The 25,999-nt window shown below is 63.9% G+C and overlaps 7 non-coding genes across 7 annotated transcripts; all 7 read right to left on the reverse strand.

Annotated features, from left to right (window-relative positions):
* Positions 1–1,974: 1,974 nt before the first annotated feature.
* Positions 1,975–2,093, reverse strand: LOC142866215 (5S ribosomal RNA). The gene has a single exon (XR_012916256.1). It is a non-coding gene; the product is annotated as a 5S ribosomal RNA (ribosomal RNA).
* Positions 2,094–5,616: 3,523 nt separating this feature from the next.
* Positions 5,617–5,735, reverse strand: LOC142866216 (5S ribosomal RNA). The gene has a single exon (XR_012916257.1). It is a non-coding gene; the product is annotated as a 5S ribosomal RNA (ribosomal RNA).
* A 3,523-nt stretch (positions 5,736–9,258) lies between these two features.
* Positions 9,259–9,377, reverse strand: LOC142866217 (5S ribosomal RNA). The gene has a single exon (XR_012916258.1). It is a non-coding gene; the product is annotated as a 5S ribosomal RNA (ribosomal RNA).
* A 3,537-nt stretch (positions 9,378–12,914) lies between these two features.
* LOC142866219 (5S ribosomal RNA) lies at positions 12,915–13,033 on the reverse strand. The gene has a single exon (XR_012916260.1). It is a non-coding gene; the product is annotated as a 5S ribosomal RNA (ribosomal RNA).
* A 3,543-nt stretch (positions 13,034–16,576) lies between these two features.
* Positions 16,577–16,695, reverse strand: LOC142866220 (5S ribosomal RNA). Its single transcript, XR_012916261.1, has one exon. It is a non-coding gene; the product is annotated as a 5S ribosomal RNA (ribosomal RNA).
* A 3,514-nt stretch (positions 16,696–20,209) lies between these two features.
* On the reverse strand, positions 20,210–20,328 carry LOC142866221 (5S ribosomal RNA). Its single transcript, XR_012916262.1, has one exon. It is a non-coding gene; the product is annotated as a 5S ribosomal RNA (ribosomal RNA).
* A 3,557-nt stretch (positions 20,329–23,885) lies between these two features.
* Positions 23,886–24,004, reverse strand: LOC142866222 (5S ribosomal RNA). Its single transcript, XR_012916263.1, has one exon. It is a non-coding gene; the product is annotated as a 5S ribosomal RNA (ribosomal RNA).
* Between the last annotated feature and the right edge of the window lie 1,995 nt (positions 24,005–25,999).

The following is a 25,999-nucleotide window of genomic DNA, read 5'->3' on the forward strand; positions in this document are numbered from 1 at the left end:
ATGCAACCTCCCAGCTCTGGGTCCCTGCAGGGGAAGCGTTGGCAAGCACAGGGCCAGTCCTCCAAAGGCCCAGGTGCAGGGAGCCCAGGCCAAGCAGCCTGTGGAAGAAGCCACCCCGGGAACACGACTGCAGGCCACGGCCCTTCCCACCTCCTCCTCCTCCTCCTCCTCCTGCTCCTCCACCCCCCCCCGACCTCCCACCCCCACCCCCGACATGGCGCAGGGCTCAGAGACACCTCAGACACTTGCTACCCAAAGTGCAAAGGGCATCAGTTGCTCCTCCAAACCCCCCCCCCCGCCCAGCAGACCGCGTTGTCCAGCCAGCCCCCGGGCCTCCCTGGGGTGCCCAGCACAAAAGTGCAGACAACCACCGGACCCTCAATCTCAGTTTTCGGATGTTTTTGCCACTCTAAGGACCCGCAGGCCAGCTGGGCCTTCTGGCAGGACAGAGAGCCCCGGAATCCGACGTGGAGAGCTGGGTGTACGTCCCCACGAGGAGGCGGTCCCCACCTCCGCGGCTCTCCCCTTGCGGGGGGGGGGAAAAGCAGCCACGGGGCCTCAGAGAAGACACCAGGCTGGGCGCCCGCCCCACAGTGGGGGCACGTCCCCCGCAGGCCACTTAGCGACGGCCGCCGGCCGGCGGACGGTTGGGTGGCGCGAGACGCTGCGGCCGCCCTGCTACCGGGTTCCTGGGAGGGCGTCCTGGAACCAGCGTCCACACCAAGCCCTTGGAAGGCCCAGGCGACGGAGGAGCCCCGTCAGGCAGGGGCCGAGGACGGTGACGGCCCGGGCGGGGAGGAGCGTGTCAGGCAGGGGCAGAGGACGGTGACAGGTGACAGGCCGGGCGGGAAGGAGTCATTCAGGCAGGGGCCGAGGAGGAGACGGGGCTGGGTAAGGGTTAGGGTTAGAGTCAGGGCACAAGTCACAATCGCAAAGACCTGGAAGCGACCCGAGTGCCCATCGACCCACCAGTGCGTAAATGAAATGTGGCGCGTGGACACCACGGAGTGCTATTCAGCTAGGAGGAGCAGCGGTGAGAGGGCACCTCTCGTGGTTCTCCTGGCCAGAGCTGGAACCCGTTCCAGTAAGCCAGGTAGCCCAAGAATGGACACACGAGCACCACGTGCTCGCGCTCACCAGCAAATGGGTACGAACCGACGGACACCCAAGTGGACACAGAGGAATCACCTTCATCGGGTGGGTGTCGGGCGGGTGGGGGGAGGGGATGGGCATACACCTCCATTAGGAATGGGGTGGGTGCGCACCGACTGGGGGATGGGCGCACTTGAGGCTCTGACCCGAGGGGGGAGGCTGGGAGAGGGCAACGTACCCGACCTTAACATTGGTACCCCCACAATACGCTGGAACAACATCAGAGGTTAATGAATAAGAACACAGGGGGGAGGGGGGCACGGGCAACACATGTCACCTTAATACTTGGACTCCCATCATCTGCTTGAAAAGAGAGAGAAAAGAAAATGCAATCATAGAGATAAGAGACACTTTTTAAACCTAATGAATCCGAAGAGAAAAGTAAAAGGAGGCCTGTGGGGCAGGTCTGGGTGTGACTCCGGATCCCCCAACATCAGGTGCCACCACCAAAGATTCCTACGTGTAGCCCATAGAACCCCAAAAGCAACGGGACGAGTTCTGGTCACATACTCCCTCAAAATGACATCCTGGCCTTCTTCTGGAACTCCCTCCCCTCTCAGACTCTCAAGGTTTCCTCCAGCGTGTCGGTTCCCACAGAGCAGACCTTTGGTCTGAGACCTGACAGTCCAGAAGCCACGCATGCTGCCGCGTGACGGCGGTGTCGCGGCTTGGGACAAGAGGAGGCCCCACGGTGCGGGCTGGGGCGCCAGGCACCGCGGCGGGCGCTGAGGGTGGGGGTGACCCCCGCCCCGGGCCGCCGCCTCGCTCCCAGAGAGGGGACAGAACAAGAGGCAAAACAAAAAAAAAAAAAAAAAAAAAAGAAGCCTACGGCACCCGGTATTCCCAGGCGGTCTCCCATCCAAGTACTAACCAGGCCCGACCCTGCTTAGCTTCTGAGACCAGACGAGATCGGGCGCGTTCAGGGTGGTGTGGCCCTAGACGGCGGAGGGCGCCCCTGCCCCGCTCAAGAAGCCGAGCCTCTCTGCGCTTCCCCGCCGCCTCCTCCCGCCCCAGGCCCCGCGCCGGCGCTGACCCGCACCGGGCGGGCCTGTTGAGTTCACCGGCCGGGTCCGGCGGGCTCCGAGGGACGGGGGTGACAGGCGGGGTGGGGCGGGGCGGGCAGGGAGCGGCGGGCCGGGGTGGGGGGCTGTCTCTCTATACACACACACACACACACACACTCACACTCACACTCACTCACTCACACTCACACAAGATGCGCCTCCACGGCTGGACTCGCCAAGGTGGAGACCTTCCAGCCCCCTTCCTCTCCTCGCCTGGCCCACCCCCAGCTCGTGGCCGCCCCCGCCGCCGCCGCCGCCGCCGCCGCCGCCGATTGCGCACGCGCGGGTCGCCCGCCCTTTGACCCCAGGCAGGGGCCGCCCTCCCCGACAACCCCTTTCAGCTGCGCCCCCCACCCTGTGGGTGGGCTGCCGCCTATTCCCCCGGGCCCGGGCTGGGGCACAGCGCATGGGGGAGGGGAGCGAGTGTATGGGGCGTCTCTCTCTCTCTCTAGGGATGTGTCCCATGGGTGGGGTGGCGTGGTTAGTGGGGCGCTGAAGAAATCAGTCCCCTCCATCTCCTACCTCTGGAAAACGCCCAAGCCCTTGGAGAACTGCCGGCAACGCGACCGTGGGGGCCGGGACCCTCCTCTGTGTCCTCCTGTGGCCCAGTCCAAGGGGCCTGGGCCTGGCCGGGGCTGCATTGGACCCCGACCACCCTGGCGTGTGGACTCGCTAAAAATCGGCGATTAGATATTGGATTCCAGCTTCATTGAGGTCATTTCACTAATGAGTGCACCGGAAAGAGTTTCCTAATCCATCTGTGAGGGTGGCAACTGAAAGAGAATTTTAAAGCTGACAGAATAGGCGAGGAAAGGCATAGGAGATTTCCACACCCAGTAAGGAAGCCTTTCCCGAAATGGAAGAAAGAAACGAGCAAACAGAGACACCGGTAGCCCGCCAGGATCAGAGTCTGCCCCCGAGAGAAAGTACCCTGACCAGGTTCACCCGTGGGTGGGTGGCGAGCTAGCGGCATTCAGAAGAGCGAGGCCCGCAGTCTGTGCAGAAGACACCTGCACTCGGGTGTGTGTGGCGGCACGATTCACAAGCAGCTCCAGATGTTAAGCCAAGGAGAAGCCAGGGAGTTCCCAACGCCCCAGGTGTCCTCAGCCCACGACTGGCTGCTGGGGGAATGCGAAGCCCGGCTCCTTGTCTCAGAGCGGGACAACCAGGAGGTGTGACGTACACCCCGGGGTTCCCAGGAGGATCAGGCTGAAGCTGGGACTTGGCCTGAAAGTGTCCCCTCGCACGGCCACCCCCTTCCCCTTCCTGCTCCTCTACTCCTGGTGCCCCTCCATCCAGGGGCCAGACCTTAAAGAGTCACCCGCAAGAGAATCCTGGTCCCAAAGGAGCCTTCTGGGGGACCCGTGCTGAGAGAGGTTGTGGGCATGGCCCGCTGGGGCTCTGCCCGACCCAGGGCTGAGAGATGCAACCTCCCAGCTCTGGGTCCCTGCAGGGGAAGCGTTGGCAAGCACAGGGCCAGTCCTCCAAAGGCCCAGGTGCAGGGAGCCCAGGCCAAGCAGCCTGTGGAAGAAGCCACCCCGGGAACACGACTGCAGGCCACGGCCCTTCCCACCTCCTCCTCCTCCTCCTCCTCCTGCTCCTCCACCCCCCCCCGACCTCCCACCCCCACCCCCGACATGGCGCAGGGCTCAGAGACACCTCAGACACTTGCTACCCAAAGTGCAAAGGGCATCAGTTGCTCCTCCAAACCCCCCCCCCCGCCCAGCAGACCGCGTTGTCCAGCCAGCCCCCGGGCCTCCCTGGGGTGCCCAGCACAAAAGTGCAGACAACCACCGGACCCTCAATCTCAGTTTTCGGATGTTTTTGCCACTCTAAGGACCCGCAGGCCAGCTGGGCCTTCTGGCAGGACAGAGAGCCCCGGAATCCGACGTGGAGAGCTGGGTGTACGTCCCCACGAGGAGGCGGTCCCCACCTCCGCGGCTCTCCCCTTGCGGGGGGGGGGAAAAGCAGCCACGGGGCCTCAGAGAAGACACCAGGCTGGGCGCCCGCCCCACAGTGGGGGCACGTCCCCCGCAGGCCACTTAGCGACGGCCGCCGGCCGGCGGACGGTTGGGTGGCGCGAGACGCTGCGGCCGCCCTGCTACCGGGTTCCTGGGAGGGCGTCCTGGAACCAGCGTCCACACCAAGCCCTTGGAAGGCCCAGGCGACGGAGGAGCCCCGTCAGGCAGGGGCCGAGGACGGTGACGGCCCGGGCGGGGAGGAGCGTGTCAGGCAGGGGCAGAGGACGGTGACAGGTGACAGGCCGGGCGGGAAGGAGTCATTCAGGCAGGGGCCGAGGAGGAGACGGGGCTGGGTAAGGGTTAGGGTTAGAGTCAGGGCACAAGTCACAATCGCAAAGACCTGGAAGCGACCCGAGTGCCCATCGACCCACCAGTGCGTAAATGAAATGTGGCGCGTGGACACCACGGAGTGCTATTCAGCTAGGAGGAGCAGCGGTGAGAGGGCACCTCTCGTGGTTCTCCTGGCCAGAGCTGGAACCCGTTCCAGTAAGCCAGGTAGCCCAAGAATGGACACACGAGCACCACGTGCTCGCGCTCACCAGCAAATGGGTACGAACCGACGGACACCCAAGTGGACACAGAGGAATCACCTTCATCGGGTGGGTGTCGGGCGGGTGGGGGGAGGGGATGGGCATACACCTCCATTAGGAATGGGGTGGGTGCGCACCGACTGGGGGATGGGCGCACTTGAGGCTCTGACCCGAGGGGGGAGGCTGGGAGAGGGCAACGTACCCGACCTTAACATTGGTACCCCCACAATACGCTGGAACAACATCAGAGGTTAATGAATAAGAACACAGGGGGGAGGGGGGCACGGGCAACACATGTCACCTTAATACTTGGACTCCCATCATCTGCTTGAAAAGAGAGAGAAAAGAAAATGCAATCATAGAGATAAGAGACACTTTTTAAACCTAATGAATCCGAAGAGAAAAGTAAAAGGAGGCCTGTGGGGCAGGTCTGGGTGTGACTCCGGATCCCCCAACATCAGGTGCCACCACCAAAGATTCCTACGTGTAGCCCATAGAACCCCAAAAGCAACGGGACGAGTTCTGGTCACATACTCCCTCAAAATGACATCCTGGCCTTCTTCTGGAACTCCCTCCCCTCTCAGACTCTCAAGGTTTCCTCCAGCGTGTCGGTTCCCACAGAGCAGACCTTTGGTCTGAGACCTGACAGTCCAGAAGCCACGCATGCTGCCGCGTGACGGCGGTGTCGCGGCTTGGGACAAGAGGAGGCCCCACGGTGCGGGCTGGGGCGCCAGGCACCGCGGCGGGCGCTGAGGGTGGGGGTGACCCCCGCCCCGGGCCGCCGCCTCGCTCCCAGAGAGGGGACAGAACAAGAGGCAAAACAAAAAAAAAAAAAAAAAAAAAAAAAGAAGCCTACGGCACCCGGTATTCCCAGGCGGTCTCCCATCCAAGTACTAACCAGGCCCGACCCTGCTTAGCTTCTGAGACCAGACGAGATCGGGCGCGTTCAGGGTGGTGTGGCCCTAGACGGCGGAGGGCGCCCCTGCCCCGCTCAAGAAGCCGAGCCTCTCTGCGCTTCCCCGCCGCCTCCTCCCGCCCCAGGCCCCGCGCCGGCGCTGACCCGCACCGGGCGGGCCTGTTGAGTTCACCGGCCGGGTCCGGCGGGCTCCGAGGGACGGGGGTGACAGGCGGGGTGGGGCGGGGCGGGCAGGGAGCGGCGGGCCGGGGTGGGGGGCTGTCTCTCTATACACACACACACACACACACACTCACACTCACACTCACTCACTCACACTCACACAAGATGCGCCTCCACGGCTGGACTCGCCAAGGTGGAGACCTTCCAGCCCCCTTCCTCTCCTCGCCTGGCCCACCCCCAGCTCGTGGCCGCCCCCGCCGCCGCCGCCGCCGCCGCCGCCGCCGATTGCGCACGCGCGGGTCGCCCGCCCTTTGACCCCAGGCAGGGGCCGCCCTCCCCGACAACCCCTTTCAGCTGCGCCCCCCACCCTGTGGGTGGGCTGCCGCCTATTCCCCCGGGCCCGGGCTGGGGCACAGCGCATGGGGGAGGGGAGCGAGTGTATGGGGCGTCTCTCTGTCTCTCTAGGGATGTGTCCCATGGGTGGGGTGGCGTGGTTAGTGGGGCGCTGAAGAAATCAGTCCCCTCCATCTCCTACCTCTGGAAAACGCCCAAGCCCTTGGAGAACTGCCGGCAACGCGACCGTGGGGGCCGGGACCCTCCTCTGTGTCCTCCTGTGGCCCAGTCCAAGGGGCCTGGGCCTGGCCGGGGCTGCATTGGACCCCGACCACCCTGGCGTGTGGACTCGCTAAAAATCGGCGATTAGATATTGGATTCCAGCTTCATTGAGGTCATTTCACTAATGAGTGCACCGGAAAGAGTTTCCTAATCCATCTGTGAGGGTGGCAACTGAAAGAGAATTTTAAAGCTGACAGAATAGGCGAGGAAAGGCATAGGAGATTTCCACACCCAGTAAGGAAGCCTTTCCCGAAATGGAAGAAAGAAACGAGCAAACAGAGACACCGGTAGCCCGCCAGGATCAGAGTCTGCCCCCGAGAGAAAGTACCCTGACCAGGTTCACCCGTGGGTGGGTGGCGAGCTAGCGGCATTCAGAAGAGCGAGGCCCGCAGTCTGTGCAGAAGACACCTGCACTCGGGTGTGTGTGGCGGCACGATTCACAAGCAGCTCCAGATGTTAAGCCAAGGAGAAGCCAGGGAGTTCCCAACGCCCCAGGTGTCCTCAGCCCACGACTGGCTGCTGGGGGAATGCGAAGCCCGGCTCCTTGTCTCAGAGCGGGACAACCAGGAGGTGTGACGTACACCCCGGGGTTCCCAGGAGGATCAGGCTGAAGCTGGGACTTGGCCTGAAAGTGTCCCCTCGCACGGCCACCCCCTTCCCCTTCCTGCTCCTCTACTCCTGGTGCCCCTCCATCCAGGGGCCAGACCTTAAAGAGTCACCCGCAAGAGAATCCTGGTCCCAAAGGAGCCTTCTGGGGGACCCGTGCTGAGAGAGGTTGTGGGCATGGCCCGCTGGGGCTCTGCCCGACCCAGGGCTGAGAGATGCAACCTCCCAGCTCTGGGTCCCTGCAGGGGAAGCGTTGGCAAGCACAGGGCCAGTCCTCCAAAGGCCCAGGTGCAGGGAGCCCAGGCCAAGCAGCCTGTGGAAGAAGCCACCCCGGGAACACGACTGCAGGCCACGGCCCTTCCCACCTCCTCCTCCTCCTCCTCCTCCTGCTCCTCCACCCCCCCCCGACCTCCCACCCCCACCCCCGACATGGCGCAGGGCTCAGAGACACCTCAGACACTTGCTACCCAAAGTGCAAAGGGCATCAGTTGCTCCTCCAAACCCCCCCCCCCGCCCAGCAGACCGCGTTGTCCAGCCAGCCCCCGGGCCTCCCTGGGGTGCCCAGCACAAAAGTGCAGACAACCACCGGACCCTCAATCTCAGTTTTCGGATGTTTTTGCCACTCTAAGGACCCGCAGGCCAGCTGGGCCTTCTGGCAGGACAGAGAGCCCCGGAATCCGACGTGGAGAGCTGGGTGTACGTCCCCACGAGGAGGCGGTCCCCACCTCCGCGGCTCTCCCCTTGCGGGGGGGGGGAAAAGCAGCCACGGGGCCTCAGAGAAGACACCAGGCTGGGCGCCCGCCCCACAGTGGGGGCACGTCCCCCGCAGGCCACTTAGCGACGGCCGCCGGCCGGCGGACGGTTGGGTGGCGCGAGACGCTGCGGCCGCCCTGCTACCGGGTTCCTGGGAGGGCGTCCTGGAACCAGCGTCCACACCAAGCCCTTGGAAGGCCCAGGCGACGGAGGAGCCCCGTCAGGCAGGGGCCGAGGACGGTGACGGCCCGGGCGGGGAGGAGCGTGTCAGGCAGGGGCAGAGGACGGTGACAGGTGACAGGCCGGGCGGGAAGGAGTCATTCAGGCAGGGGCCGAGGAGGAGACGGGGCTGGGTAAGGGTTAGGGTTAGAGTCAGGGCACAAGTCACAATCGCAAAGACCTGGAAGCGACCCGAGTGCCCATCGACCCACCAGTGCGTAAATGAAATGTGGCGCGTGGACACCACGGAGTGCTATTGAGCTAGGAGGAGCAGCGGTGAGAGGGCACCTCTCGTGGTTCTCCTGGCCAGAGCTGGAACCCGTTCCAGTAAGCCAGGTAGCCCAAGAATGGACACACGAGCACCACGTGCTCGCGCTCACCAGCAAATGGGTACGAACCGACGGACACCCAAGTGGACACAGAGGAATCACCTTCATCGGGTGGGTGTCGGGCGGGTGGGGGGAGGGGATGGGCATACACCTCCATTAGGAATGGGGTGGGTGCGCACCGACTGGGGGATGGGCGCACTTGAGGCTCTGACCCGAGGGGGGAGGCTGGGAGAGGGCAACGTACCCGACCTTAACATTGGTACCCCCACAATACGCTGGAACAACATCAGAGGTTAATGAATAAGAACACAGGGGGGAGGGGGGCACGGGCAACACATGTCACCTTAATACTTGGACTCCCATCATCTGCTTGAAAAGAGAGAGAAAAGAAAATGCAATCATAGAGATAAGAGACACTTTTTAAACATAATGAATCCGAAGAGAAAAGTAAAAGGAGGCCTGTGGGGCAGGTCTGGGTGTGACTCCGGATCCCCCAACATCAGGTGCCACCACCAAAGATTCCTACGTGTAGCCCATAGAACCCCAAAAGCAACGGGACGAGTTCTGGTCACATACTCCCTGAAAATGACATCCTGGCCTTCTTCTGGAACTCCCTCCCCTCTCAGACTCTCAAGGTTTCCTCCAGCGTGTCGGTTCCCACAGAGCAGACCTTTGGTCTGAGACCTGACAGTCCAGAAGCCACGCATGCTGCCGCGTGACGGCGGTGTCGCGGCTTGGGACAAGAGGAGGCCCCACAGTGCGGGCTGGGGCGCCAGGCACCGCGGCGGGCGCTGAGGGTGGGGGTGACCCCCGCCCCGGGCCGCCGCCTCGCTCCCAGAGAGGGGACAGAACAAGAGGCAAAACAAAAAAAAAAAAAAAAAAAAAAAAAGAAGCCTACGGCACCCGGTATTCCCAGGCGGTCTCCCATCCAAGTACTAACCAGGCCCGACCCTGCTTAGCTTCTGAGACCAGACGAGATCGGGCGCGTTCAGGGTGGTGTGGCCCTAGACGGCGGAGGGCGCCCCTGCCCCGCTCAAGAAGCCGAGCCTCTCTGCGCTTCCCCGCCGCCTCCTCCCGCCCCAGGCCCCGCGCCGGCGCTGACCCGCACCGGGCGGGCCTGTTGAGTTCACCGGCCGGGTCCGGCGGGCTCCGAGGGACGGGGGTGACAGGTGGGGTGGGGCGGGGCGGGCAGGGAGCGGCGGGCCGGGGTGGGGGGCTGTCTCTCTATACACACACACACACACACACACTCACACTCACACTCACTCACTCACACTCACACAAGATGCGCCTCCACGGCTGGACTCGCCAAGGTGGAGACCTTCCAGCCCCCTTCCTCTCCTCGCCTGGCCCACCCCCAGCTCGTGGCCGCCCCCGCCGCCGCCGCCGCCGCCGCCGCCGCCGCCGCCGCCGCCGCCGATTGCGCACGCGCGGGTCGCCCGCCCTTTGACCCCAGGCAGGGGCCGCCCTCCCCGACAACCCCTTTCAGCTGCGCCCCCCACCCTGTGGGTGGGCTGCCGCCTATTCCCCCGGGCCCGGGCTGGGGCACAGCGCATGGGGGAGGGGAGCGAGTGTATGGGGCGTCTCTCTGTCTCTCTAGGGATGTGTCCCATGGGTGGGGTGGCGTGGTTAGTGGGGCGCTGAAGAAATCAGTCCCCTCCATCTCCTACCTCTGGAAAACGCCCAAGCCCTTGGAGAACTGCCGGCAACGCGACCGTGGGGGCCGGGACCCTCCTCTGTGTCCTCCTGTGGCCCAGTCCAAGGGGCCTGGGCCTGGCCGGGGCTGCATTGGACCCCGACCACCCTGGCGTGTGGACTCGCTAAAAATCGGCGATTAGATATTGGATTCCAGCTTCATTGAGGTCATTTCACTAATGAGTGCACCGGAAAGAGTTTCCTAATCCATCTGTGAGGGTGGCAACTGAAAGAGAATTTTAAAGCTGACAGAATAGGCGAGGAAAGGCATAGGAGATTTCCACACCCAGTAAGGAAGCCTTTCCCGAAATGGAAGAAAGAAACGAGCAAACAGAGACACCGGTAGCCCGCCAGGATCAGAGTCTGCCCCCGAGAGAAAGTACCCTGACCAGGTTCACCCGTGGGTGGGTGGCGAGCTAGCGGCATTCAGAAGAGCGAGGCCCGCAGTCTGTGCAGAAGACACCTGCACTCGGGTGTGTGTGGCGGCACGATTCACAAGCAGCTCCAGATGTTAAGCCAAGGAGAAGCCAGGGAGTTCCCAACGCCCCAGGTGTCCTCAGCCCACGACTGGCTGCTGGGGGAATGCGAAGCCCGGCTCCTTGTCTCAGAGCGGGACAACCAGGAGGTGTGACGTACACCCCGGGGTTCCCAGGAGGATCAGGCTGAAGCTGGGACTTGGCCTGAAAGTGTCCCCTCGCACGGCCACCCCCTTCCCCTTCCTGCTCCTCTACTCCTGGTGCCCCTCCATCCAGGGGCCAGACCTTAAAGAGTCACCCGCAAGAGAATCCTGGTCCCAAAGGAGCCTTCTGGGGGACCCGTGCTGAGAGAGGTTGTGGGCATGGCCCGCTGGGGCTCTGCCCGACCCAGGGCTGAGAGATGCAACCTCCCAGCTCTGGGTCCCTGCAGGGGAAGCGTTGGCAAGCACAGGGCCAGTCCTCCAAAGGCCCAGGTGCAGGGAGCCCAGGCCAAGCAGCCTGTGGAAGAAGCCACCCCGGGAACACGACTGCAGGCCACGGCCCTTCCCACCTCCTCCTCCTCCTCCTCCTCCTGCTCCTCCACCCCCCCCCCGACCTCCCACCCCCACCCCCGACATGGCGCAGGGCTCAGAGACACCTCAGACACTTGCTACCCAAAGTGCAAAGGGCATCAGTTGCTCCTCCAAACCCCCCCCCCGCCCAGCAGACCGCGTTGTCCAGCCAGCCCCCGGGCCTCCCTGGGGTGCCCAGCACAAAAGTGCAGACAACCACCGGACCCTCAATCTCAGTTTTCGGATGTTTTTGCCACTCTAAGGACCCGCAGGCCAGCTGGGCCTTCTGGCAGGACAGAGAGCCCCGGAATCCGACGTGGAGAGCTGGGTGTACGTCCCCACGAGGAGGCGGTCCCCACCTCCGCGGCTCTCCCCTTGCGGGGGGGGGGAAAAGCAGCCACGGGGCCTCAGAGAAGACACCAGGCTGGGCGCCCGCCCCACAGTGGGGGCACGTCCCCCGCAGGCCACTTAGCGACGGCCGCCGGCCGGCGGACGGTTGGGTGGCGCGAGACGCTGCGGCCGCCCTGCTACCGGGTTCCTGGGAGGGCGTCCTGGAACCAGCGTCCACACCAAGCCCTTGGAAGGCCCAGGCGACGGAGGAGCCCCGTCAGGCAGGGGCCGAGGACGGTGACGGCCCGGGCGGGGAGGAGCGTGTCAGGCAGGGGCAGAGGACGGTGACAGGTGACAGGCCGGGCGGGAAGGAGTCATTCAGGCAGGGGCCGAGGAGGAGACGGGGCTGGGTAAGGGTTAGGGTTAGAGTCAGGGCACAAGTCACAATCGCAAAGACCTGGAAGCGACCCGAGTGCCCATCGACCCACCAGTGCGTAAATGAAATGTGGCGCGTGGACACCACGGAGTGCTATTCAGCTAGGAGGAGCAGCGGTGAGAGGGCACCTCTCGTGGTTCTCCTGGCCAGAGCTGGAACCCGTTCCAGTAAGCCAGGTAGCCCAAGAATGGACACACGAGCACCACGTGCTCGCGCTCACCAGCAAATGGGTACGAACCGACGGACACCCAAGTGGACACAGAGGAATCACCTTCATCGGGTGGGTGTCGGGCGGGTGGGGGGAGGGGATGGGCATACACCTCCATTAGGAATGGGGTGGGTGCGCACCGACTGGGGGATGGGCGCACTTGAGGCTCTGACCCGAGGGGGGAGGCTGGGAGAGGGCAACGTACCCGACCTTAACATTGGTACCCCCACAATACGCTGGAACAACATCAGAGGTTAATGAATAAGAACACAGGGGGGAGGGGGGCACGGGCAACACATGTCACCTTAATACTTGGACTCCCATCATCTGCTTGAAAAGAGAGAGAAAAGAAAATGCAATCATAGAGATAAGAGACACTTTTTAAACATAATGAATCCGAAGAGAAAAGTAAAAGGAGGCCTGTGGGGCAGGTCTGGGTGTGACTCCGGATCCCCCAACATCAGGTGCCACCACCAAAGATTCCTACGTGTAGCCCATAGAACCCCAAAAGCAACGGGACGAGTTCTGGTCACATACTCCCTCAAAATGACATCCTGGCCTTCTTCTGGAACTCCCTCCCCTCTCAGACTCTCAAGGTTTCCTCCAGCGTGTCGGTTCCCACAGAGCAGACCTTTGGTCTGAGACCTGACAGTCCAGAAGCCACGCATGCTGCCGCGTGACGGCGGTGTCGCGGCTTGGGACAAGAGGAGGCCCCACGGTGCGGGCTGGGGCGCCAGGCACCGCGGCGGGCGCTGAGGGTGGGGGTGACCCCCGCCCCGGGCCGCCGCCTCGCTCCCAGAGAGGGGACAGAACAAGAGGCAAAACAAAAAAAAAAAAAAAAAAAAAAAAGAAGCCTACGGCACCCGGTATTCCCAGGCGGTCTCCCATCCAAGTACTAACCAGGCCCGACCCTGCTTAGCTTCTGAGACCAGACGAGATCGGGCGCGTTCAGGGTGGTGTGGCCCTAGACGGCGGAGGGCGCCCCTGCCCCGCTCAAGAAGCCGAGCCTCTCTGCGCTTCCCCGCCGCCTCCTCCCGCCCCAGGCCCCGCGCCGGCGCTGACCCGCACCGGGCGGGCCTGTTGAGTTCACCGGCCGGGTCCGGCGGGCTCCGAGGGACGGGGGTGACAGGCGGGGTGGGGCGGGGCGGGCAGGGAGCGGCGGGCCGGGGTGGGGGGCTGTCTCTCTATACACACACACACACACACACACACACACACACACACACTCACACTCACACAAGATGCGCCTCCACGGCTGGACTCGCCAAGGTGGAGACCTTCCAGCCCCCTTCCTCTCCTCGCCTGGCCCACCCCCAGCTCGTGGCCGCCCCCGCCGCCGCCGCCGCCGCCGCCGCCGCCGCCGCCGCCGCCGCCGCCGCCGCCGCCGATTGCGCACGCGCGGGTCGCCCGCCCTTTGACCCCAGGCAGGGGCCGCCCTCCCCGACAACCCCTTTCAGCTGCGCCCCCCACCCTGTGGGTGGGCTGCCGCCTATTCCCCCGGGCCCGGGCTGGGGCACAGCGCATGGGGGAGGGGAGCGAGTGTATGGGGCGTCTCTCTGTCTCTCTAGGGATGTGTCCCATGGGTGGGGTGGCGTGGTTAGTGGGGCGCTGAAGAAATCAGTCCCCTCCATCTCCTACCTCTGGAAAACGCCCAAGCCCTTGGAGAACTGCCGGCAACGCGACCGTGGGGGCCGGGACCCTCCTCTGTGTCCTCCTGTGGCCCAGTCCAAGGGGCCTGGGCCTGGCCGGGGCTGCATTGGACCCCGACCACCCTGGCGTGTGGACTCGCTAAAAATCGGCGATTAGATATTGGATTCCAGCTTCATTGAGGTCATTTCACTAATGAGTGCACCGGAAAGAGTTTCCTAATCCATCTGTGAGGGTGGCAACTGAAAGAGAATTTTAAAGCTGACAGAATAGGCGAGGAAAGGCATAGGAGATTTCCACACCCAGTAAGGAAGCCTTTCCCGAAATGGAAGAAAGAAACGAGCAAACAGAGACACCGGTAGCCCGCCAGGATCAGAGTCTGCCCCCGAGAGAAAGTACCCTGACCAGGTTCACCCGTGGGTGGGTGGCGAGCTAGCGGCATTCAGAAGAGCGAGGCCCGCAGTCTGTGCAGAAGACACCTGCACTCGGGTGTGTGTGGCGGCACGATTCACAAGCAGCTCCAGATGTTAAGCCAAGGAGAAGCCAGGGAGTTCCCAACGCCCCAGGTGTCCTCAGCCCACGACTGGCTGCTGGGGGAATGCGAAGCCCGGCTCCTTGTCTCAGAGCGGGACAACCAGGAGGTGTGACGTACACCCCGGGGTTCCCAGGAGGATCAGGCTGAAGCTGGGACTTGGCCTGAAAGTGTCCCCTCGCACGGCCACCCCCTTCCCCTTCCTGCTCCTCTACTCCTGGTGCCCCTCCATCCAGGGGCCAGACCTTAAAGAGTCACCCGCAAGAGAATCCTGGTCCCAAAGGAGCCTTCTGGGGGACCCGTGCTGAGAGAGGTTGTGGGCATGGCCCGCTGGGGCTCTGCCCGACCCAGGGCTGAGAGATGCAACCTCCCAGCTCTGGGTCCCTGCAGGGGAAGCGTTGGCAAGCACAGGGCCAGTCCTCCAAAGGCCCAGGTGCAGGGAGCCCAGGCCAAGCAGCCTGTGGAAGAAGCCACCCCGGGAACACGACTGCAGGCCACGGCCCTTCCCACCTCCTCCTCCTCCTCCTCCTCCTGCTCCTCCACCCCCCCCCCGACCTCCCACCCCCACCCCCGACATGGCGCAGGGCTCAGAGACACCTCAGACACTTGCTACCCAAAGTGCAAAGGGCATCAGTTGCTCCTCCAAACCCCCCCCCCCAGCAGACCGCGTTGTCCAGCCAGCCCCCGGGCCTCCCTGGGGTGCCCAGCACAAAAGTGCAGACAACCACCGGACCCTCAATCTCAGTTTTCGGATGTTTTTGCCACTCTAAGGACCCGCAGGCCAGCTGGGCCTTCTGGCAGGACAGAGAGCCCCGGAATCCGACGTGGAGAGCTGGGTGTACGTCCCCACGAGGAGGCGGTCCCCACCTCCGCGGCTCTCCCCTTGCAGGGGGGGGGAAAAGCAGCCACGGGGCCTCAGAGAAGACACCAGGCTGGGCGCCCGCCCCACAGTGGGGGCACGTCCCCCGCAGGCCACTTAGCGACGGCCGCCGGCCGGCGGACGGTTGGGTGGCGCGAGACGCTGCGGCCGCCCTGCTACCGGGTTCCTGGGAGGGCGTCCTGGAACCAGCGTCCACACCAAGCCCTTGGAAGGCCCAGGCGACGGAGGAGCCCCGTCAGGCAGGGGCCGAGGACGGTGACGGCCCGGGCGGGGAGGAGCGTGTCAGGCAGGGGCAGAGGACGGTGACAGGTGACAGGCCGGGCGGGAAGGAGTCATTCAGGCAGGGGCCGAGGAGGAGACGGGGCTGGGTAAGGGTTAGGGTTAGAGTCAGGGCACAAGTCACAATCGCAAAGACCTGGAAGCGACCCGAGTGCCCATCGACCCACCAGTGCGTAAATGAAATGTGGCGCGTGGACACCACGGAGTGCTATTCAGCTAGGAGGAGCAGCGGTGAGAGGGCACCTCTCGTGGTTCTCCTGGCCAGAGCTGGAACCCGTTCCAGTAAGCCAGGTAGCCCAAGAATGGACACACGAGCACCACGTGCTCGCGCTCACCAGCAAATGGGTACGAACCGACGGACACCCAAGTGGACACAGAGGAATCACCTTCATCGGGTGGGTGTCGGGCGGGTGGGGGGAGGGGATGGGCATACACCTCCATTAGGAATGGGGTGGGTGCGCACCGACTGGGGGATGGGCGCACTTGAGGCTCTGACCCGAGGGGGGAGGCTGGGAGAGGGCAACGTACCCGACCTTAACATTGGTACCCCCACAATACGCTGGAACAACATCAGAGGTTAATGAATAAGAACACAGGGGGGAGGGGGGCACGGGCAACACATGTCACCTTAATACTTGGACTCCCATCATCTGCTTGAAAAGAGAGAGAAAAGAAAATGCAATCATAGAGATAAGAGACACTTTTTAAACATAATGAATCCGAAGAGAAAAGTAAAAGGAGGCCTGTGGGGCAGGTCTGGGTGTGACTCCGGATCCCCCAACATCAGGTGCCACCACCAAAGATTCCTACGTGTAGCCCATAGAACCCCAAAAGCAACGGGACGAGTTCTGGTCACATACTCCCTGAAAATGACATCCTGGCCTTCTTCTGGAACTCCCTCCCCTCTCAGACTCTCAAGGTTTCCTCCAGCGTGTCGGTTCCCACAGAGCAGACCTTTGGTCTGAGACCTGACAGTCCAGAAGCCACGCATGCTGCCGCGTGACGGCGGTGTCGCGGCTTGGGACAAGAGGAGGCCCCACGGTGCGGGCTGGGGCGCCAGGCACCGCGGCGGGCGCTGAGGGTGGGGGTGACCCCCGCCCCGGGCCGCCGCCTCGCTCCCAGAGAGGGGACAGAACAAGAGGCAAAACAAAAAAAAAAAAAAAAAAAAAAAAAGAAGCCTACGGCACCCGGTATTCCCAGGCGGTCTCCCATCCAAGTACTAACCAGGCCCGACCCTGCTTAGCTTCTGAGACCAGACGAGATCGGGCGCGTTCAGGGTGGTGTGGCCCTAGACGGCGGAGGGCGCCCCTGCCCCGCTCAAGAAGCCGAGCCTCTCTGCGCTTCCCCGCCGCCTCCTCCCGCCCCAGGCCCCGCGCCGGCGCTGACCCGCACCGGGCGGGCCTGTTGAGTTCACCGGCCGGGTCCGGCGGGCTCCGAGGGACGGGGGTGACAGGCGGGGTGGGGCGGGGCGGGCAGGGAGCGGCGGGCCGGGGTGGGGGGCTGTCTCTCTATACACACACACACACACACACACTCACACTCACACTCACTCACTCACACTCACACAAGATGCGCCTCCACGGCTGGACTCGCCAAGGTGGAGACCTTCCAGCCCCCTTCCTCTCCTCGCCTGGCCCACCCCCAGCTCGTGGCCGCCCCCGCCGCCGCCGCCGCCGCCGCCGCCGCCGATTGCGCACGCGCGGGTCGCCCGCCCTTTGACCCCAGGCAGGGGCCGCCCTCCCCGACAACCCCTTTCAGCTGCGCCCCCCACCCTGTGGGTGGGCTGCCGCCTATTCCCCCGGGCCCAGGCTGGGGCACAGCGCATGGGGGAGGGGAGCGAGTGTATGGGGCGTCTCTCTCTCTCTCTAGGGATGTGTCCCATGGGTGGGGTGGCGTGGTTAGTGGGGCGCTGAAGAAATCAGTCCCCTCCATCTCCTACCTCTGGAAAACGCCCAAGCCCTTGGAGAACTGCCGGCAACGCGACCGTGGGGGCCGGGACCCTCCTCTGTGTCCTCCTGTGGCCCAGTCCAAGGGGCCTGGGCCTGGCCGGGGCTGCATTGGACCCCGACCACCCTGGCGTGTGGACTCGCTAAAAATCGGCGATTAGATATTGGATTCCAGCTTCATTGAGGTCATTTCACTAATGAGTGCACCGGAAAGAGTTTCCTAATCCATCTGTGAGGGTGGCAACTGAAAGAGAATTTTAAAGCTGACAGAATAGGCGAGGAAAGGCATAGGAGATTTCCACACCCAGTAAGGAAGCCTTTCCCGAAATGGAAGAAAGAAACGAGCAAACAGAGACACCGGTAGCCCGCCAGGATCAGAGTCTGCCCCCGAGAGAAAGTACCCTGACCAGGTTCACCCGTGGGTGGGTGGCGAGCTAGCGGCATTCAGAAGAGCGAGGCCCGCAGTCTGTGCAGAAGACACCTGCACTCGGGTGTGTGTGGCGGCACGATTCACAAGCAGCTCCAGATGTTAAGCCAAGGAGAAGCCAGGGAGTTCCCAACGCCCCAGGTGTCCTCAGCCCACGACTGGCTGCTGGGGGAATGCGAAGCCCGGCTCCTTGTCTCAGAGCGGGACAACCAGGAGGTGTGACGTACACCCCGGGGTTCCCAGGAGGATCAGGCTGAAGCTGGGACTTGGCCTGAAAGTGTCCCCTCGCACGGCCACCCCCTTCCCCTTCCTGCTCCTCTACTCCTGGTGCCCCTCCATCCAGGGGCCAGACCTTAAAGAGTCACCCGCAAGAGAATCCTGGTCCCAAAGGAGCCTTCTGGGGGACCCGTGCTGAGAGAGGTTGTGGGCATGGCCCGCTGGGGCTCTGCCCGACCCAGGGCTGAGAGATGCAACCTCCCAGCTCTGGGTCCCTGCAGGGGAAGCGTTGGCAAGCACAGGGCCAGTCCTCCAAAGGCCCAGGTGCAGGGAGCCCAGGCCAAGCAGCCTGTGGAAGAAGCCACCCCGGGAACACGACTGCAGGCCACGGCCCTTCCCACCTCCTCCTCCTCCTGCTCCTCCACCCCCCCCCGACCTCCCACCCCCACCCCCGACATGGCGCAGGGCTCAGAGACACCTCAGACACTTGCTACCCAAAGTGCAAAGGGCATCAGTTGCTCCTCCAAACCCCCCCCCCCGCCCAGCAGACCGCGTTGTCCAGCCAGCCCCCGGGCCTCCCTGGGGTGCCCAGCACAAAAGTGCAGACAACCACCGGACCCTCAATCTCAGTTTTCGGATGTTTTTGCCACTCTAAGGACCCGCAGGCCAGCTGGGCCTTCTGGCAGGACAGAGAGCCCCGGAATCCGACGTGGAGAGCTGGGTGTACGTCCCCACGAGGAGGCGGTCCCCACCTCCGCGGCTCTCCCCTTGCGGGGGGGGGGAAAAGCAGCCACGGGGCCTCAGAGAAGACACCAGGCTGGGCGCCCGCCCCACAGTGGGGGCACGTCCCCCGCAGGCCACTTAGCGACGGCCGCCGGCCGGCGGACGGTTGGGTGGCGCGAGACGCTGCGGCCGCCCTGCTACCGGGTTCCTGGGAGGGCGTCCTGGAACCAGCGTCCACACCAAGCCCTTGGAAGGCCCAGGCGACGGAGGAGCCCCGTCAGGCAGGGGCCGAGGACGGTGACGGCCCGGGCGGGGAGGAGCGTGTCAGGCAGGGGCAGAGGACGGTGACAGGTGACAGGCCGGGCGGGAAGGAGTCATTCAGGCAGGGGCCGAGGAGGAGACGGGGCTGGGTAAGGGTTAGGGTTAGAGTCAGGGCACAAGTCACAATCGCAAAGACCTGGAAGCGACCCGAGTGCCCATCGACCCACCAGTGCGTAAATGAAATGTGGCGCGTGGACACCACGGAGTGCTATTCAGCTAGGAGGAGCAGCGGTGAGAGGGCACCTCTCGTGGTTCTCCTGGCCAGAGCTGGAACCCGTTCCAGTAAGCCAGGTAGCCCAAGAATGGACACACGAGCACCACGTGCTCGCGCTCACCAGCAAATGGGTACGAACCGACGGACACCCAAGTGGACACAGAGGAATCACCTTCATCGGGTGGGTGTCGGGCGGGTGGGGGGAGGGGATGGGCATACACCTCCATTAGGAATGGGGTGGGTGCGCACCGACTGGGGGATGGGCGCACTTGAGGCTCTGACCCGAGGGGGGAGGCTGGGAGAGGGCAACGTACCCGACCTTAACATTGGTACCCCCACAATACGCTGGAACAACATCAGAGGTTAATGAATAAGAACACAGGGGGGAGGGGGGCACGGGCAACACATGTCACCTTAATACTTGGACTCCCATCATCTGCTTGAAAAGAGAGAGAAAAGAAAATGCAATCATAGAGATAAGAGACACTTTTTAAACATAATGAATCCGAAGAGAAAAGTAAAAGGAGGCCTGTGGGGCAGGTCTGGGTGTGACTCCGGATCCCCCAACATCAGGTGCCACCACCAAAGATTCCTACGTGTAGCCCATAGAACCCCAAAAGCAACGGGACGAGTTCTGGTCACATACTCCCTCAAAATGACATCCTGGCCTTCTTCTGGAACTCCCTCCCCTCTCAGACTCTCAAGGTTTCCTCCAGCGTGTCGGTTCCCACAGAGCAGACCTTTGGTCTGAGACCTGACAGTCCAGAAGCCACGCATGCTGCCGCGTGACGGCGGTGTCGCGGCTTGGGACAAGAGGAGGCCCCACGGTGCGGGCTGGGGCGCCAGGCACCGCGGCGGGCGCTGAGGGTGGGGGTGACCCCCGCCCCGGGCCGCCGCCTCGCTCCCAGAGAGGGGACAGAACAAGAGGCAAAACAAAAAAAAAAAAAAAAAAAAAAAAAGAAGCCTACGGCACCCGGTATTCCCAGGCGGTCTCCCATCCAAGTACTAACCAGGCCCGACCCTGCTTAGCTTCTGAGACCAGACGAGATCGGGCGCGTTCAGGGTGGTGTGGCCCTAGACGGCGGAGGGCGCCCCTGCCCCGCTCAAGAAGCCGAGCCTCTCTGCGCTTCCCCGCCGCCTCCTCCCGCCCCAGGCCCCGCGCCGGCGCTGACCCGCACCGGGCGGGCCTGTTGAGTTCACCGGCCGGGTCCGGCGGGCTCCGAGGGACGGGGGTGACAGGCGGGGTGGGGCGGGGCGGGCAGGGAGCGGCGGGCCGGGGTGGGGGGCTGTCTCTCTATACACACACACACACACACACTCACACTCACACTCACTCACTCACACTCACACAAGATGCGCCTCCACGGCTGGACTCGCCAAGGTGGAGACCTTCCAGCCCCCTTCCTCTCCTCGCCTGGCCCACCCCCAGCTCGTGGCCGCCCCCGCCGCCGCCGCCGCCGCCGCCGCCGCCGCCGCCGCCGCCGCCGCCGCCGCCGCCGCCGCCGCCGCCGCCGCCGATTGCGCACGCGCGGGTCGCCCGCCCTTTGACCCCAGGCAGGGGCCGCCCTCCCCGACAACCCCTTTCAGCTGCGCCCCCCACCCTGTGGGTGGGCTGCCGCCTATTCCCCCGGGCCCGGGCTGGGGCACAGCGCATGGGGGAGGGGAGCGAGTGTATGGGGCGTCTCTCTGTCTCTCTAGGGATGTGTCCCATGGGTGGGGTGGCGTGGTTAGTGGGGCGCTGAAGAAATCAGTCCCCTCCATCTCCTACCTCTGGAAAACGCCCAAGCCCTTGGAGAACTGCCGGCAACGCGACCGTGGGGGCCGGGACCCTCCTCTGTGTCCTCCTGTGGCCCAGTCCAAGGGGCCTGGGCCTGGCCGGGGCTGCATTGGACCCCGACCACCCTGGCGTGTGGACTCGCTAAAAATCGGCGATTAGATATTGGATTCCAGCTTCATTGAGGTCATTTCACTAATGAGTGCACCGGAAAGAGTTTCCTAATCCATCTGTGAGGGTGGCAACTGAAAGAGAATTTTAAAGCTGACAGAATAGGCGAGGAAAGGCATAGGAGATTTCCACACCCAGTAAGGAAGCCTTTCCCGAAATGGAAGAAAGAAACGAGCAAACAGAGACACCGGTAGCCCGCCAGGATCAGAGTCTGCCCCCGAGAGAAAGTACCCTGACCAGGTTCACCCGTGGGTGGGTGGCGAGCTAGCGGCATTCAGAAGAGCGAGGCCCGCAGTCTGTGCAGAAGACACCTGCACTCGGGTGTGTGTGGCGGCACGATTCACAAGCAGCTCCAGATGTTAAGCCAAGGAGAAGCCAGGGAGTTCCCAACGCCCCAGGTGTCCTCAGCCCACGACTGGCTGCTGGGGGAATGCGAAGCCCGGCTCCTTGTCTCAGAGCGGGACAACCAGGAGGTGTGACGTACACCCCGGGGTTCCCAGGAGGATCAGGCTGAAGCTGGGACTTGGCCTGAAAGTGTCCCCTCGCACGGCCACCCCCTTCCCCTTCCTGCTCCTCTACTCCTGGTGCCCCTCCATCCAGGGGCCAGACCTTAAAGAGTCACCCGCAAGAGAATCCTGGTCCCAAAGGAGCCTTCTGGGGGACCCGTGCTGAGAGAGGTTGTGGGCATGGCCCGCTGGGGCTCTGCCCGACCCAGGGCTGAGAGATGCAACCTCCCAGCTCTGGGTCCCTGCAGGGGAAGCGTTGGCAAGCACAGGGCCAGTCCTCCAAAGGCCCAGGTGCAGGGAGCCCAGGCCAAGCAGCCTGTGGAAGAAGCCACCCCGGGAACACGACTGCAGGCCACGGCCCTTCCCACCTCCTCCTCCTCCTGCTCCTCCACCCCCCCCCGACCTCCCACCCCCACCCCCGACATGGCGCAGGGCTCAGAGACACCTCAGACACTTGCTACCCAAAGTGCAAAGGGCATCAGTTGCTCCTCCAAACCCCCCCCCCCGCCCAGCAGACCGCGTTGTCCAGCCAGCCCCCGGGCCTCCCTGGGGTGCCCAGCACAAAAGTGCAGACAACCACCGGACCCTCAATCTCAGTTTTCGGATGTTTTTGCCACTCTAAGGACCCGCAGGCCAGCTGGGCCTTCTGGCAGGACAGAGAGCCCCGGAATCCGACGTGGAGAGCTGGGTGTACGTCCCCACGAGGAGGCGGTCCCCACCTCCGCGGCTCTCCCCTTGCGGGGGGGGGGAAAAGCAGCCACGGGGCCTCAGAGAAGACACCAGGCTGGGCGCCCGCCCCACAGTGGGGGCACGTCCCCCGCAGGCCACTTAGCGACGGCCGCCGGCCGGCGGACGGTTGGGTGGCGCGAGACGCTGCGGCCGCCCTGCTACCGGGTTCCTGGGAGGGCGTCCTGGAACCAGCGTCCACACCAAGCCCTTGGAAGGCCCAGGCGACGGAGGAGCCCCGTCAGGCAGGGGCCGAGGACGGTGACGGCCCGGGCGGGGAGGAGCGTGTCAGGCAGGGGCAGAGGACGGTGACAGGTGACAGGCCGGGCGGGAAGGAGTCATTCAGGCAGGGGCCGAGGAGGAGACGGGGCTGGGTAAGGGTTAGGGTTAGAGTCAGGGCACAAGTCACAATCGCAAAGACCTGGAAGCGACCCGAGTGCCCATCGACCCACCAGTGCGTAAATGAAATGTGGCGCGTGGACACCACGGAGTGCTATTCAGCTAGGAGGAGCAGCGGTGAGAGGGCACCTCTCGTGGTTCTCCTGGCCAGAGCTGGAACCCGTTCCAGTAAGCCAGGTAGCCCAAGAATGGACACACGAGCACCACGTGCTCGCGCTCACCAGCAAATGGGTACGAACCGACGGACACCCAAGTGGACACAGAGGAATCACCTTCATCGGGTGGGTGTCGGGCGGGTGGGGGGAGGGGATGGGCATACACCTCCATTAGGAATGGGGTGGGTGCGCACCGACTGGGGGATGGGCGCACTTGAGGCTCTGACCCGAGGGGGGAGGCTGGGAGAGGGCAACGTACCCGACCTTAACATTGGTACCCCCACAATACGCTGGAACAACATCAGAGGTTAATGAATAAGAACACAGGGGGGAGGGGGGCACGGGCAACACATGTCACCTTAATACTTGGACTCCCATCATCTGCTTGAAAAGAGAGAGAAAAGAAAATGCAATCATAGAGATAAGAGACACTTTTTAAACATAATGAATCCGAAGAGAAAAGTAAAAGGAGGCCTGTGGGGCAGGTCTGGGTGTGACTCCGGATCCCCCAACATCAGGTGCCACCACCAAAGATTCCTACGTGTAGCCCATAGAACCCCAAAAGCAACGGGACGAGTTCTGGTCACATACTCCCTCAAAATGACATCCTGGCCTTCTTCTGGAACTCCCTCCCCTCTCAGACTCTCAAGGTTTCCTCCAGCGTGTCGGTTCCCACAGAGCAGACCTTTGGTCTGAGACCTGACAGTCCAGAAGCCACGCATGCTGCCGCGTGACGGCGGTGTCGCGGCTTGGGACAAGAGGAGGCCCCACGGTGCGGGCTGGGGCGCCAGGCACCGCGGCGGGCGCTGAGGGTGGGGGTGACCCCCGCCCCGGGCCGCCGCCTCGCTCCCAGAGAGGGGACAGAACAAGAGGCAAAACAAAAAAAAAAAAAAAAAAAAAAAAAGAAGCCTACGGCACCCGGTATTCCCAGGCGGTCTCCCATCCAAGTACTAACCAGGCCCGACCCTGCTTAGCTTCTGAGACCAGACGAGATCGGGCGCGTTCAGGGTGGTGTGGCCCTAGACGGCGGAGGGCGCCCCTGCCCCGCTCAAGAAGCCGAGCCTCTCTGCGCTTCCCCGCCGCCTCCTCCCGCCCCAGGCCCCGCGCCGGCGCTGACCCGCACCGGGCGGGCCTGTTGAGTTCACCGGCCGGGTCCGGCGGGCTCCGAGGGACGGGGGTGACAGGCGGGGTGGGGCGGGGCGGGCAGGGAGCGGCGGGCCGGGGTGGGGGGCTGTCTCTCTATACACACACACACACACACACTCACACTCACACTCACTCACTCACACTCACACAAGATGCGCCTCCACGGCTGGACTCGCCAAGGTGGAGACCTTCCAGCCCCCTTCCTCTCCTCGCCTGGCCCACCCCCAGCTCGTGGCCGCCCCCGCCGCCGCCGCCGCCGCCGCCGCCGCCGCCGCCGCCGCCGCCGCCGCCGCCGCCGCCGCCGCCGCCGCCGCCGCCGATTGCGCACGCGCGGGTCGCCCGCCCTTTGACCCCAGGCAGGGGCCGCCCTCCCCGACAACCCCTTTCAGCTGCGCCCCCCACCCTGTGGGTGGGCTGCCGCCTATTCCCCCGGGCCCGGGCTGGGGCACAGCGCATGGGGGAGGGGAGCGAGTGTATGGGGCGTCTCTCTGTCTCTCTAGGGATGTGTCCCATGGGTGGGGTGGCGTGGTTAGTGGGGCGCTGAAGAAATCAGTCCCCTCCATCTCCTACCTCTGGAAAACGCCCAAGCCCTTGGAGAACTGCCGGCAACGCGACCGTGGGGGCCGGGACCCTCCTCTGTGTCCTCCTGTGGCCCAGTCCAAGGGGCCTGGGCCTGGCCGGGGCTGCATTGGACCCCGACCACCCTGGCGTGTGGACTCGCTAAAAATCGGCGATTAGATATTGGATTCCAGCTTCATTGAGGTCATTTCACTAATGAGTGCACCGGAAAGAGTTTCCTAATCCATCTGTGAGGGTGGCAACTGAAAGAGAATTTTAAAGCTGACAGAATAGGCGAGGAAAGGCATAGGAGATTTCCACACCCAGTAAGGAAGCCTTTCCCGAAATGGAAGAAAGAAACGAGCAAACAGAGACACCGGTAGCCCGCCAGGATCAGAGTCTGCCCCCGAGAGAAAGTACCCTGACCAGGTTCACCCGTGGGTGGGTGGCGAGCTAGCGGCATTCAGAAGAGCGAGGCCCGCAGTCTGTGCAGAAGACACCTGCACTCGGGTGTGTGTGGCGGCACGATTCACAAGCAGCTCCAGATGTTAAGCCAAGGAGAAGCCAGGGAGTTCCCAACGCCCCAGGTGTCCTCAGCCCACGACTGGCTGCTGGGGGAATGCGAAGCCCGGCTCCTTGTCTCAGAGCGGGACAACCAGGAGGTGTGACGTACACCCCGGGGTTCCCAGGAGGATCAGGCTGAAGCTGGGACTTGGCCTGAAAGTGTCCCCTCGCACGGCCACCCCCTTCCCCTTCCTGCTCCTCTACTCCTGGTGCCCCTCCATCCAGGGGCCAGACCTTAAAGAGTCACCCGCAAGAGAATCCTGGTCCCAAAGGAGCCTTCTGGGGGACCCGTGCTGAGAGAGGTTGTGGGCATGGCCCGCTGGGGCTCTGCCCGACCCAGGGCTGAGAGATGCAACCTCCCAGCTCTGGGTCCCTGCAGGGGAAGCGTTGGCAAGCACAGGGCCAGTCCTCCAAAGGCCCAGGTGCAGGGAGCCCAGGCCAAGCAGCCTGTGGAAGAAGCCACCCCGGGAACACGACTGCAGGCCACGGCCCTTCCCACCTCCTCCTCCTCCTCCTCCTCCTGCTCCTCCACCCCCCCCCGACCTCCCACCCCCACCCCCGACATGGCGCAGGGCTCAGAGACACCTCAGACACTTGCTACCCAAAGTGCAAAGGGCATCAGTTGCTCCTCCAAACCCCCCCCCCGCCCAGCAGACCGCGTTGTCCAGCCAGCCCCCGGGCCTCCCTGGGGTGCCCAGCACAAAAGTGCAGACAACCACCGGACCCTCAATCTCAGTTTTCGGATGTTTTTG

The sequence above is a fragment of the Microcebus murinus genome, unplaced genomic scaffold (genome assembly GCF_040939455.1).
Source record: "Microcebus murinus isolate Inina unplaced genomic scaffold, M.murinus_Inina_mat1.0 scaf002_hap2_Mmur4.0, whole genome shotgun sequence".
NCBI lineage: Eukaryota > Metazoa > Chordata > Mammalia > Primates > Cheirogaleidae > Microcebus > Microcebus murinus.